Source organism: Bacillus rossius, chromosome 5 (genome assembly GCF_032445375.1).
Source record: "Bacillus rossius redtenbacheri isolate Brsri chromosome 5, Brsri_v3, whole genome shotgun sequence".
NCBI lineage: Eukaryota > Metazoa > Arthropoda > Insecta > Phasmatodea > Bacillidae > Bacillus > Bacillus rossius.
In genome coordinates, this window is record NC_086333.1 from 40,914,481 (window position 1) to 40,926,844 (window position 12,364).

At 38.2% G+C, this 12,364-nt stretch overlaps 1 protein-coding gene across 6 annotated transcripts in view; it reads right to left on the reverse strand.

Annotated features, from left to right (window-relative positions):
• Positions 1–12,364, reverse strand: part of LOC134531736 (uncharacterized) — a 377,288-nt gene that overhangs the window by 69,605 nt on the left and 295,319 nt on the right. The window lies entirely within an intron of this gene.

Below are 12,364 nucleotides of genomic sequence, written 5' to 3' on the forward strand. Positions count from 1 at the left end.
AAAGCTCAAATACACTACAGCATTAGAGCCATGCATTTTATTTTTAAAAATTCTACAGTGTTTGTTTGATGATTTAAGAAATTAATAGACAGAATAACAAAAAATTATAAAAATTTTTGAAAATATTGTTCCTGTAATTTTTGATAGATTTATTAATATTATTATAATTAGTCTACAGTTACAAAGAACAAATGAAAAAGGAACCTTACAAAACCCACAGTAGAATGCAGTGAGCAGTAAATAGTCCCAAGCAAAGTGTTATGCTGTATTAAGAAGTAGCCTGCTTCTATGTAAATGGTTTATTCATTGAAAATAATTCTTAGTCTCATATCAATACATGTAAAATGCAACTTTTCAACAACTTAAAAAATAAAAATTATGGGTTAAAATGTTTATAGGACGATATCACTTGAAATATCTGTGTTATTTATGACTACCACGAAATACATCTGTGATCAATATCTCTTGGATGACCGTTCAGCAATGCCCCTTACACCCGTCGGATACGCTACCAGCACAGCCGCAGTGTATTGCATACGGTCGGCCACACGGCGTTAGTCAGTCAGCTACAAAAACTGTGTGGTACTCAAGCAGCTTGGTCGTAAACAGTAGACATCCAGAGAGGCCACAGCACAAGTGAAACGGGAGGCAGAGGAAAATACGATAGAGCAATAGCCAATCCGGCAGGTCATTACAGATCGTTTACCCTGATGCGTCATTTATGACGCCTTACCTATTATGACGAAGTGCGAAAAAATCCATTACGTTTCTCCTCGTCATATGAGTCATGTCTTACATAGGGCGGTTGAACTATGACGTTACAACATCAGTTGAAGCTACTGACGCTTAGATTTTGCTAACTCTTGGAAGCATTGTTGTCTAGTTATAATGGAAACACACTAGTCGGCTGATCAACAACCACAAAATACTAATGTTTTGAATTTTAATGATTCGTAAAATAAACGTCGTAGCTTTTCCAGTTTTGGAATAGCGTAAATGGGTAAACGCAAATATTATATAAACATGCCCCCATTAAATATTTTAAGTTATGTTTCAGGAATTCTTGCATGTAATCGTTTTTATATATACACAATAATTATCATGTTGGATTATCGATTATAATGGTTTCAAAGTACATAGTACATGTGTTACACTCCAATCAATTACTAATAATTTGAACACATTCGTTGATGTAATTATATCTTATTTTAAAATTTATAAGTTTTATCAGCAGTTGAAAATAAATAATATTAGTAATTTCCCCTGAAAAACACAACATTCCTTTTAGTAAAACTGTTTTTTGTTTTAATAGAACTGTAAAAAAAGTGTAAATACTTCTCCAAATCAGATGAATTTTTAAACCGAAGCATGTATTTAAAACGAAGAGTTCACATCAGTAGGCATTCAATATAAACATTTTCCCAAATATTCCGTATGTAACATAACACTGTTTTAGGATAAATTTACAAATTAGCGGCTTCTGGGAAATAATGTGGATGATAAATTAAGAGAAAGGTTGGTTATAATAATTACGTATTAAGTATTACTTGCATATTAAATACATATTATCAATGCATCTACGGAGATGACCAAAGGTCCGATGACGTTCACAACTCGTCTTTGATATAATAGTGTCCCTGCATCCCAATAAACACCGAATCGAAGTCCTGTCGCAGCCGTGGTCGACAGACACCGTGGCCCGTGTCTCGCCGGAGAAGTCATCACCGTGTAATGCCATACCAGTGACCAAAGTCGATGAAGCAGTAACTGGAGCCGAGGATGCACTTAGTACTGCATTACATTAAAGACTATGCTAACCAAAATATTAAACTTCTTAACCTAATGTGTATGTGAAAGGTGAATTTTTTTTTTAAAATGGTGTCCAAATGTGTGTCCTTTACGTTGAATGTACGTCCGAATGTATGTACTTTCTTTATGGATGCAGGTCTTTTCTGATGAATGTGCGTCAAAATGTGTGCTCTTATCGTTGAATGTTCGTCCAAAATGTGGGTATTTTATTTTTATAAATGTGTGCCCCATATCGCAAAACAAACCAAAAATATTAGTCAATGGGTTAAGACTTCTACTTGCTTTGAGAAATGTTGAAAATTTATATATCACCAAAGAAACATGAACTATACTTCGTGATCTAAGAGGTGCAAGCTACATACGATGAATGACTTATATAACTTGCATGCATATAAAATATAAAGATAAATTATTTGTTTGAAAAAATATATATTTCTCATAACCTAATTTCTACCTAAGCCCGATTTCCCATAATACAACTTCTAACTTAATGATGTAAAAATTGTCACCAATGACTTAAAAAAATGGAGAGTAATAATAAAGACATTCGAGCCATTGGAAAAAGTTCGAGTAAAATGAAATTGAAATCTGTTGGAGGCTAGTGCAGTTGGATTAATTGGAAAAGTTGTTACAGCAAAATGCAATTGGAGCCTTGTTGCTAGTTGGACCAAATTTTATATGGAGCAGTTGGAGTTAAATTCACTTGGAGGCAAATGCAGTTGGAGCAATTGTAGCAGCTATAGACGAATTAAGTTGAAGCAATTGGAACCATATTTTTTTTAGTTGGAGAAAAATGCAATTGGGGTTCAGTTTACAAGTACTTGACTTAACAAGATTTATCCAAATATTACATTTTCTTAGACACTCATGTTAATTACTAGTCGACTTCATTTATGTTTTAACTAAATAACTATTTATTATGCTAATTTTATTTCTGAGTTGCACACCAAATAAAAATTAGTTTTGTTGAGGTTAGTGACCAGTTGAGTCCAACCTCACATTAGAGTTAGTGCACAGCTAGGTTACGCACATAATTTAATAAAATTATGTTGCTTTATATGAAAACACAGTTATTGACTGTTTATCTATAAGATTTGAGATCTCATAAATATACACGGTCATGGTCAAGAGTGAACCTTAAAAACACGATGCCTTATGATACCTTTAGAATTGGTATCATTCGCTGATGTCCTGTCTTTATCATTACACTCTTTCTGAAAGTATATGTAATGATAAATTCTTTCAGTATACAGCTTACTCAAAAACATTAATTATCTTGTAATAACCAACTCATATTGCTATACAGAGGTTTACATAATAAATGTTCTAAACCACAAAGAAAAAAAAACGCAATTGTTAACACAAACTATGTCTATTCGTCGCAGTTGATGGATATAGTAAATGCTTACGCAAAGTATTTTTGTTGTTGTTGTAAATATAAGATGCAAAAAGACTATACACCGTGCTTCAACGCCATGTTCTAATTTAATTAATAAATATAAACAATGCATTGAAAAAATTCATTTGAAGGCTTCTGGAATGGGTTTAGATATATGTTATATTCCAGTTAGCGACTTACTTATTAATGTACAAATATTTTATTTTTCAAAACATAAAATCAGCTCAAGCTATCTTGCTAATGAATAACTGCACTTCTCTATAGATAAAATAAATAACAAAGTATTGAGAGAAAATGAGAGTTTTAGAGGACTAGCTTACTCATTTAACGTAGTACGAACGAACCCTTGATTTTTTTTCTAGGGAAACAGTTAAAATTTAAATTAAGAAAAAATTAAACCCGCCATTTTTGTTAACAAAATTCCTGGCTCCTGGCCTGAAATACAGGCCGCCATATTTGGCGCCTCGAACGCCCTTTCTCACTTGCTAATTTAGGCAAAATATTTACACTATCGGAACGATCCAAGATATTCTGTTCATGTTATACTTTTTTAAGGATATTCTTCCGATTAAAATATCCTCCTTTTGGAAATGCGTATCCAAGCTCTCTTGCTGTAGAATTCTTACTACATTCAAAGCCCCAAAATTTTGAATTATGACTGTTGATCAGTACTTACCGCATTCCTTGAAAAGATTAAATTCAATTTTTTTGAACTGGTTTTTATAAACAATGTTCTTATTTTCGCTTCCATGGCTGATTTATTTTGGGTAATATTTATATATACGAATATCTTTAAATTAAATAACGTTATAACTGATTAAATATTTATATTCTTCTGCATTTTCTTTACATAAAACCTGCCAAATCATTAAAGATCTTTTTGGACAATTTGAAAGCTTTCAGATGATTCCAGCACGTAACAAACATTCTAGAACACTCTGGAACCATTAAGATAATTCTGAGTTTTTGCCTAGAATATAAAAGGTAGGGACACGTGAATTCACAGTTTAGTTGTCAACAAGCAAACAAAGAAAGCAATTCACCAAATGTGTTGTACTTAGGATGTTTTATGATGAACATAGAACGTTAATGGTTTGGTTTCTAGTACCTAATGTCCAAAATGTTATCGTTTTTACTTTTTTATATATCCCCGATCAGGGAAAATTATATAGATGACATCAACACAAACTCGCTGACGTTACAGTGGAAACGGCTACACGACTCTTCTTACGATGAGAATTAAGTTATTACTATTTGAGTACCTAGCACACAACAGACCAATTTGTAGTACGACTTCTTGTCCGTTCAATGTCTTTTTTACAGAACGAGCCCTTTCAAACGCAACTTCACAGAAGTGTGTTTGGAACAAGATTTACGTAGGCGGAAGAGATCCAAGGCAAAGCTGTACTTTTTGAGCGCTTTCGTGTTGCTTCCGCAAGATGACGTAAATTGACGATTAACCATACAGGGCTGTCATACGTCAAAATGTAACATGTTAGCTTCGCGTCTATGTGTATGCGTGTATGTATATACGTTATAATAGAGAAATTAAGGCGTACAGAATTATTTTTTATTATGACATAAAAACTTACATAAAATAATTTTGAATCAAAATCAAAGTTTGCCACCGTCAACTACTGTCAATAAAATCTGATACAATCACATTCATGACACTAACTAATGACGTAGAAATCAACTACCAGCATACATTGTCACCACTGGGAGAGAATAACTATTCATGTCACTTGGGATACTGAAGATGACAACAGTCGTATTAGCCCCGGATGTTTAAGTCCTCCCGCCTACCTGGACATACAATTGGTGTGCAGAGCTTCAGAAAAAAAAGCACACGATTTGAGAACTGCTTAAAATATCCGAGTGGGGTCAGTTTTCGAAAATCATTTAAAATTGCGCTGATGACTGATGGGGAATTGTTTCCGTGCTTCGGTTTTAAACAGTATTTTTTAGCAGAGTAAAAATTGCTACAACGCGTGCTTTCAGAATAATTTTAGGCGTGAAACCAATTCTGCAAGCACTCAAGGAATTGCGTTACACCTTCATCGCCATATTTTCGCCATACAATTTCATGGTTACCACTCAGATCTCATAGTTGGTCTATGCACGACGAGAAGACTGTGCGCCAGTTCAGAACCTTGCGCTTAGAGGCGATACCGCGCCAGCAGCACATGCGAGCGTCGCACTAGTCGTTTCGTCTCACTAATAAAAATAAACCCGACGACACTGTTAGAAATTACAGTAAACTTACAGAATTTTTAACGAAGAATTCCCTTCAAATAAACGAAGAGTTCTTCGTAATCTCAAATAAGTGGATCTTCGTATAAACTTCATTTGGTTCCGACTTTCGAGTTTGTGTTATGTTTTACATACACGCGGGGGGGGGGGGGGGGGGGGGAATATTTTTGCTTGGACTCAAAAAGTTTTTGAAAGTTTTATCACTACTACAATATTATTACTGTTGATTCATGTTCAACGTGAATAAACTCAAAACCCGTAAACTTAGGAAGATAACCGTAAATTAATGAAGATCCCTGGATAACTTTGAAACCAGCAATCTTCGTAAATTTAAAATGAAAATTTCTAACAGTGTAGGCGGGCCCAATGACTGCAAGTGTCCAAAAACTCGTTCCCGTGGTTTGTCGAACCAAAAAATGAAGTGATAAATCCATGCTTCGAGCTGCAGCAAGATGCCGGGGTGAAAGTGTACAAACACCCCCCCCCCCCCCCCCAAAAAAAAAAACTTCTCGTGCTGGCCTGCTATGTTACCCGTGCATGTGTCTGGCCACACGCCGATGTGACACTGCTACTTGACGAATCTCCAGCACGGACAGACCTTGCGCAGGTGGATATAGCCTATTTGTTTTGGATTTGTAAGCACGCATTTCTACGTAACTTCCAAAAACAGGTCGCATTAATGTACGAATATTGCCAGTTACTTTAAAACGCACAATATTTAGGTCTGTTAATTTTTATCACATATGTAGTAGCAGCAATACATAACTAATTTTAAATTTCATTTATATCCAACAAGATAAAGAATGGTTGTCAATCAATCTGTAAAAAATACAAGAGAACAGGTTAAGGAGTTCCGTGCGCCATGAAAAGTTTATAATAAAATAAATAATATTCTTTCAAGTATGGATGGTCGGTCATTTTACTCCACATCCCACACCGCTGAACCACATTCTGCAATCACCAAAAGGAAGTTCGTGCTTGTAATGCGCTGAGTAAGAATAATTTATTATTTTCGTTTTACTTGGGCTGTAAGTTTCGTCGACAGAGAGGACATTATTAAAAAATGGCGTGGATTTGCAATCAGAACACTAATTCTTTAAAGCGTTTTCTCTCAGTGGTAGTTGTTAATAACAAAGAAAAAAAACTTGTTAAAATATGTTTTCAGTTTGAATAATAAGATACGCTTTCCCAGTAGAATTTTGAGTAGTTGTTTAACAGGAAATACTGTTAAGATATCGATTCCAAAATGCTAGGATAAGTTGGAATGGACAGTTCATTAATTTATTTTTGTCCGTTTGATCAAACAAGTGTAATCACACAATGGTACCTAAAAAGTAAAAATGTCACTTATTAATTAAAAATACAAGTGTATGGACTGATATATAAAAAGTCACACACTGCAGGGGAACTGCGGAAGAAATAAACCAAGGACTAGTTGATGCCGCCTCAGCATTTGCGAAGAGTGATTTCGGGATGTGTGCGGATGTCCGGAGTTACAAGCTTGGAACGTTCTGTGAATGAATATTTCAATTTTTTTTTACATGGTCAATTGCTGGTTACACTGTATGTCAGACAAACCTGTCACTGTGTTGTACAATGCGCCCGTTGAAAAATAATGAAAATCACTAACATTTAATCTGAGCTATTAAACGATAATTTTGGCAACAAGGAAAAAAAGTGACCACAAAATAAAAATATAAAAATTCATAGGGCGCAACGAAAAAAAAAAGAAAATCTGCCAAAAAAAACTTTTGGGAATACAAACGTATTGTTACGATTTACAGCGGGTTCGTCAAGGATAGCCCAATTAAAGATTTCATTACACACACAGTTTAATTTATGGCCACTATTTACATTACTAGCAAATAATCTAAAAATGCTAATTAATCAATTGTACTTAAAAATTAATGTTTCCCCAGTCACTCGTTTTTACACACCGCACACTTCGCTGGGCCGAACCTCTGGCGCAACTCTCGCCGCCGCCGCCGTCGCACTTCGCTTCGCCGGGATCTCACTCGACGCCTCGCTCGGAACTTCGCTTGGAACTCCGCCGCGCCCGCGACACTATCGCCCGGAACTGAACTCTTCGCCCTGGAACCTTCGTTCAGGGACTTCGCCACTTTATCGCTTGGAAACTCCGCCGCGGGAAAATTCCCAACTCCACTGAACTCCTGCCCTGGAACCTTCGTCCAAGGACTTCGCCACTCTGCCGCACCCGCGGCACTATCGCCCCAAAACTCCGCCGCGGGAAAGCTCCCGCCTGAACTCTGACTCAGCTCTCCACTCAACTCTCTCTCGAGGCCGGCGTCCCAGGCATATATATATATAGCCCAGGCGTCTTCTCGAATTCGCGAGTGCGGCTGGGGCCAGTCGCGTCATTCCGCGCCGACCCGACGGAAGAAATCTCTCGAAACATGTGTCGGCAGTTAGCGTAACTCCGTAGCTGTCAGGTGTCAGTTACGTGTCAAAGGCAGGGCGCCTCGCGGGGAGTGATGGGAAGGAGGGGGGAAAGCGACAATCCTTGTTATCTTTCAGGCGCACGCGGTGCATATCATGTTGCGGCAGCCGCCAGCTAGCTCTGCACCTGCACGTGTCGCGGCCTTGCTCACGTCCGTAACAGTATATTATATATATAAAATACAAAAAATAACGAGTTTTTTTTAATAAAATTATAAACTTCGAAGATATAAGAATATTTAAAAAAAATATTTTTCAAATGGCATAAGTAAAAAAATAAAAATATTATCAGAAGATTCTCAGTGACACAAACTTAGATTTCCAAAACGGAAATTTTTTATACAGTTTTTCGTTTGGAGCTAAACTTTCTGCTATATAATTAAGCATGTTCACTAATTATAAGCATAGTTATTCATAAGGCACACATTGAAAAATGATGAATACAATAAGCATTTTAATTTGATAATTAAGGTGTGTTTCACTTCTTTAGCTGTATTTTAAATGTTACTCTATTGTTACACTTCCATTTTCTATTTTATACACATCTCTAAGGAGTAGGCTAATATTTGTGATTTATAATACTCTTATGATTTTAATAATTGTAGGGAGAAACTACTGGGTTCGTAAGGGATAGCCCAATTTAAGTTTTACTACACAGTTTTATTGATTACTAATATTTACACCACTAATAAATAATCTAACTTAAAAATGCCTAATCACCAATTACCCACATTTAAAAATGTTTATTCTCAAATCATTGTGTCTGTCAAGTTCCACAGTTCGCACTCCTCACTGGGCCACACTCCTCGCGGAACTGGTCGCAGGAATTCACGCGGCACACCCCGCGGAACTGTCAACAAAAACCTGTCGCCGAACTCACCGCGGAACTTCGTCGCGGGACTCTGTCGCCGAACTCTCGCCGCACCCGCGGCACTCTCGCCACCAAAAACTCTCGCAGAGGCCGGCGTCACTGCTTAAGTAATGTGTGGCGCCCTTCTCGAACATACGAGAGCAGATATGATGAGTCGCGTCATCCCGGGCCGACCCGACGCCCGAAGCGTCGAGAATAGCGTCGCTCGCTCACGTGACTTCACGCGGCGGCCCGCGGAATTCTCGAGGCCACTCAGCGACAGATAACGGCGCCCAGGCAGGACGATGTACGGGAAGCAGAGGGGGGAGAGGGTCACGACCACCCTTGTAATCCAGCCAGGCACGTGTGGCATGTCTTACTTCAGTGGCAGCCACGTGATACGCACATGACTCCTGTGGCCTGGCAGGGCCGCCAGTCAGCTCCGAACCTGGCACGCGCCGCGGTCTGGTATCTCGCATTCTCAACAATAAGCTCTTCTCCAAAGTATAAATATTTCTTTTGAGTTGCAGAAATTATGAGCGTAACTATGTATAGGATTCATTCCACTGAATATACGTTTAAATAAATAGTTTCACTAATTTCTTTACACTATAGTGTCTTGGGAGCGGGCTCCATGATTCGATGGAAACGCGTTGCTCGGAACAGACTGGTAGAGACAAACAGTACGCAGAGCCCTATTATGTGAGAAATAATGCCGACTCGGCACTAAAAACATCAATCATAGTAATGACGCTGGAGCGTGTATATACGTATCGCACGCTCAGCTATACATTGTCAACATATCCTGAACGGTTATAGCACTGGAAGAAAAATGGCTCTACCTCCGTGCCCCCCCCCCCCTGATAGGCTTTTTCGTCCCCTACTTCCTCTTCCACCTCGCTAAGCTCCACTCCACCGCACTGACAGCTAAGACGTTCAGCCGACCGCTCACTCACATGCATTAATTTCTTTCCCCTAGATCGACTCGCCAACGCGAGCCTGAGCTGTGCTATCATTGGCTGAACATATGCCGTTTGGAGGGGGAAGGCGGGTGGAAGAACACCGCGTGGCTAGAGAAACCGTACTGGGAAAGGGAAGGGGTCGGTTTCAAGGTCGCAAGAAGAGGATCGAGTAGAATCAATCTTACACGGCGCGGCGGCAAGAATATAAAAATATACGTGTGTTCGTATGTTTGTGTGTGTATGTATATAGGCCTATATATGTGTGCGTATATATATACACACACACACACACGTACACACACACAAACACAGCTTTTTTTAAAACACCTGAACTTATTTACAGGACATGTTAAGTGAGATCTGTAACTTTACTGTAAAAGGAAAGATTGTCTGTGTAAGTGCAGGGTTCAAACCCTGACCAATTTCGAGAGCTATCAGCCCATGTGACAGCCATACTTGTGTCACCATCGTAAGATTCCAGAAATCATGATAGGTTTAAGCTGCTGCTGAAGTCATTCTTTCATTGAAATAAAGTTGAAAATATTGCCTGGTTTTTTTTTCACTCATTAAAAAAAACTGCTTGCCTCAGCTACTTGAACTCTGTGTGAATGGTTAAAGCAAACCTGGAACTTTAATTACGAAATTTATGAACTTTAAACTTAAGACATCCCAGAACCAAAACCTGAGAATGAGAAAAGAATGAATAAGGTTATTGCCTGATCGTTAGGTTTACTGACTAATCTGATATGTTCAATTTTGAGTTATCAGATTGACAAAAGATTTTGTTGGAAAAAATATTAAATTTAAAAACTTTACTTGCAACCTTCAAATATTGCCTTATTTTGTAATAAAATCAGAAAAACTTGTTTTATGAAATAAGTTTGCCTTCTTAACAATAAAACCTAAGATTGAACTAAATTATGTTTTTTTCCAGAAAAATTAAAAATATATGTTATTTATTAATCAAATACCTCAATTATTGGCTTACTGTCAGGTCATCATAAAACAGTTTTCATGATCGTCAATGTAGTAGGGAAAAAAAGATTATAACATAAGTTGTAGGAAATTTCCTCTACTTTTATTTTGTATAGATATGTTTTTCCTGTAAAATGCGTCGGAAAGGAGTTATTATCAAAAAACTGCTTTTGGGCGCCATTTTTTTCAAGATGGCGGCGCGAGCGGCAAACATACGAGGTGGCAAAGTTGAAATTTGGAAAGAGCATATCAAAATCTATAAAATTACCAATTTTCAAAACTCCCGGAAAACTTTCCAAGTAAAAATACTAAATGACTGGACTAATGTGGCAATTTCGTAAAGAAACTACGAAGGAAAAAAGCGAAGGCTCAACAGTAGTGGGTATTATGGACATTTTTTAGGTTTGGAATAACCACTAGCAGCGTTCGCAATCGACGGATCCACTGCTCGCCCTCCTAATACTTCCGCTACCTCCGCTAGAGCACAATATGGGACTTGCTCACCAATCCCCCGAGGTACTTGCAGAATCTGCTACGCACACTGTTCCAACCCCTACTTCATTCCAAATACACGCAAGTAGTGCTACTGTAATCCACCAACCAGCACGATTAAGTCAGTTTGGGTATCAAACGTTTCTTGGTGGTACGGAAGTAACAGCTCAGACTACGACAATTCAACAAGAACAGACACAGCAGCCTTGTTCAGCGCGACATCCGTAAGCGGATTACATTCGCGATCAGGCGCGACTCAAGAGCTGCATTTAGTGTTATCAAACTAATTGCAATACGACAAAATTCTGGTTAAGAGATTGTAAGGTCGCAAAACCCTTACTTAAATGTTTTATTTTACATTATATTGTAATGAGCAATAATTTTATTTCAAAGTTAACATTGAATACGTTTATGTGAAAAGGTAAATTAAACGAAAACTTGAATGCAAGATTCAATGCGAAATGCACGCGCAATATTAATAAACGTTGCGACCGTAGCAACAGGCGGCGGGCTGGAGGACACTTTTTGACGGCCTCCAAGAAGAGACACGTCTGGGGCGTCACCTCGCTACACTACAGTTATCAGGGCGTGCGTTATCTCTGCCTCTTCTGGCAGCCATGTCGAGGTGGCGGCGGGCCAGACAGTAAACTGCCCTGCGAAACAGCGACGAACATCATAAACACCGTAATACAGAGCGTTGGGTATTTTTTTTTTTTTGGTTAAATTCTGGACCCCAAGTAGCAGTCGCGCGATCCTAGTGACCGAGGTGTACGAACAGTAACTATAACCCTACTAATATTATAAATGTGTATGTTTGGATGATTAGAGGTTTGGATGTTTGAATGTTTGTTACTCAATCATGCCCGAACTGATGAACGGATTTTGATTATATTTAGCACGCAGCTAATTCATATCCTGGATTAACACATACGCTACACATAATTATGAAATTCCATTCCTAAGAGAGTGAAAAAGGGGGTGAATTCAGCTTTATAACAGAAAAATCATAGGAGGCAGTCACACACAGAGTGAGTGTGTATCATTTCTCTATGCACACCATATGATCATAGAGTTAGGTCTGGCAACTTCCTAACCTTCTCCTTGGCGAGACCCGTCCGCTTAGTGAAGCTCACGGCGGCGGGTAGCGAACTAAAGGTGATAATAACA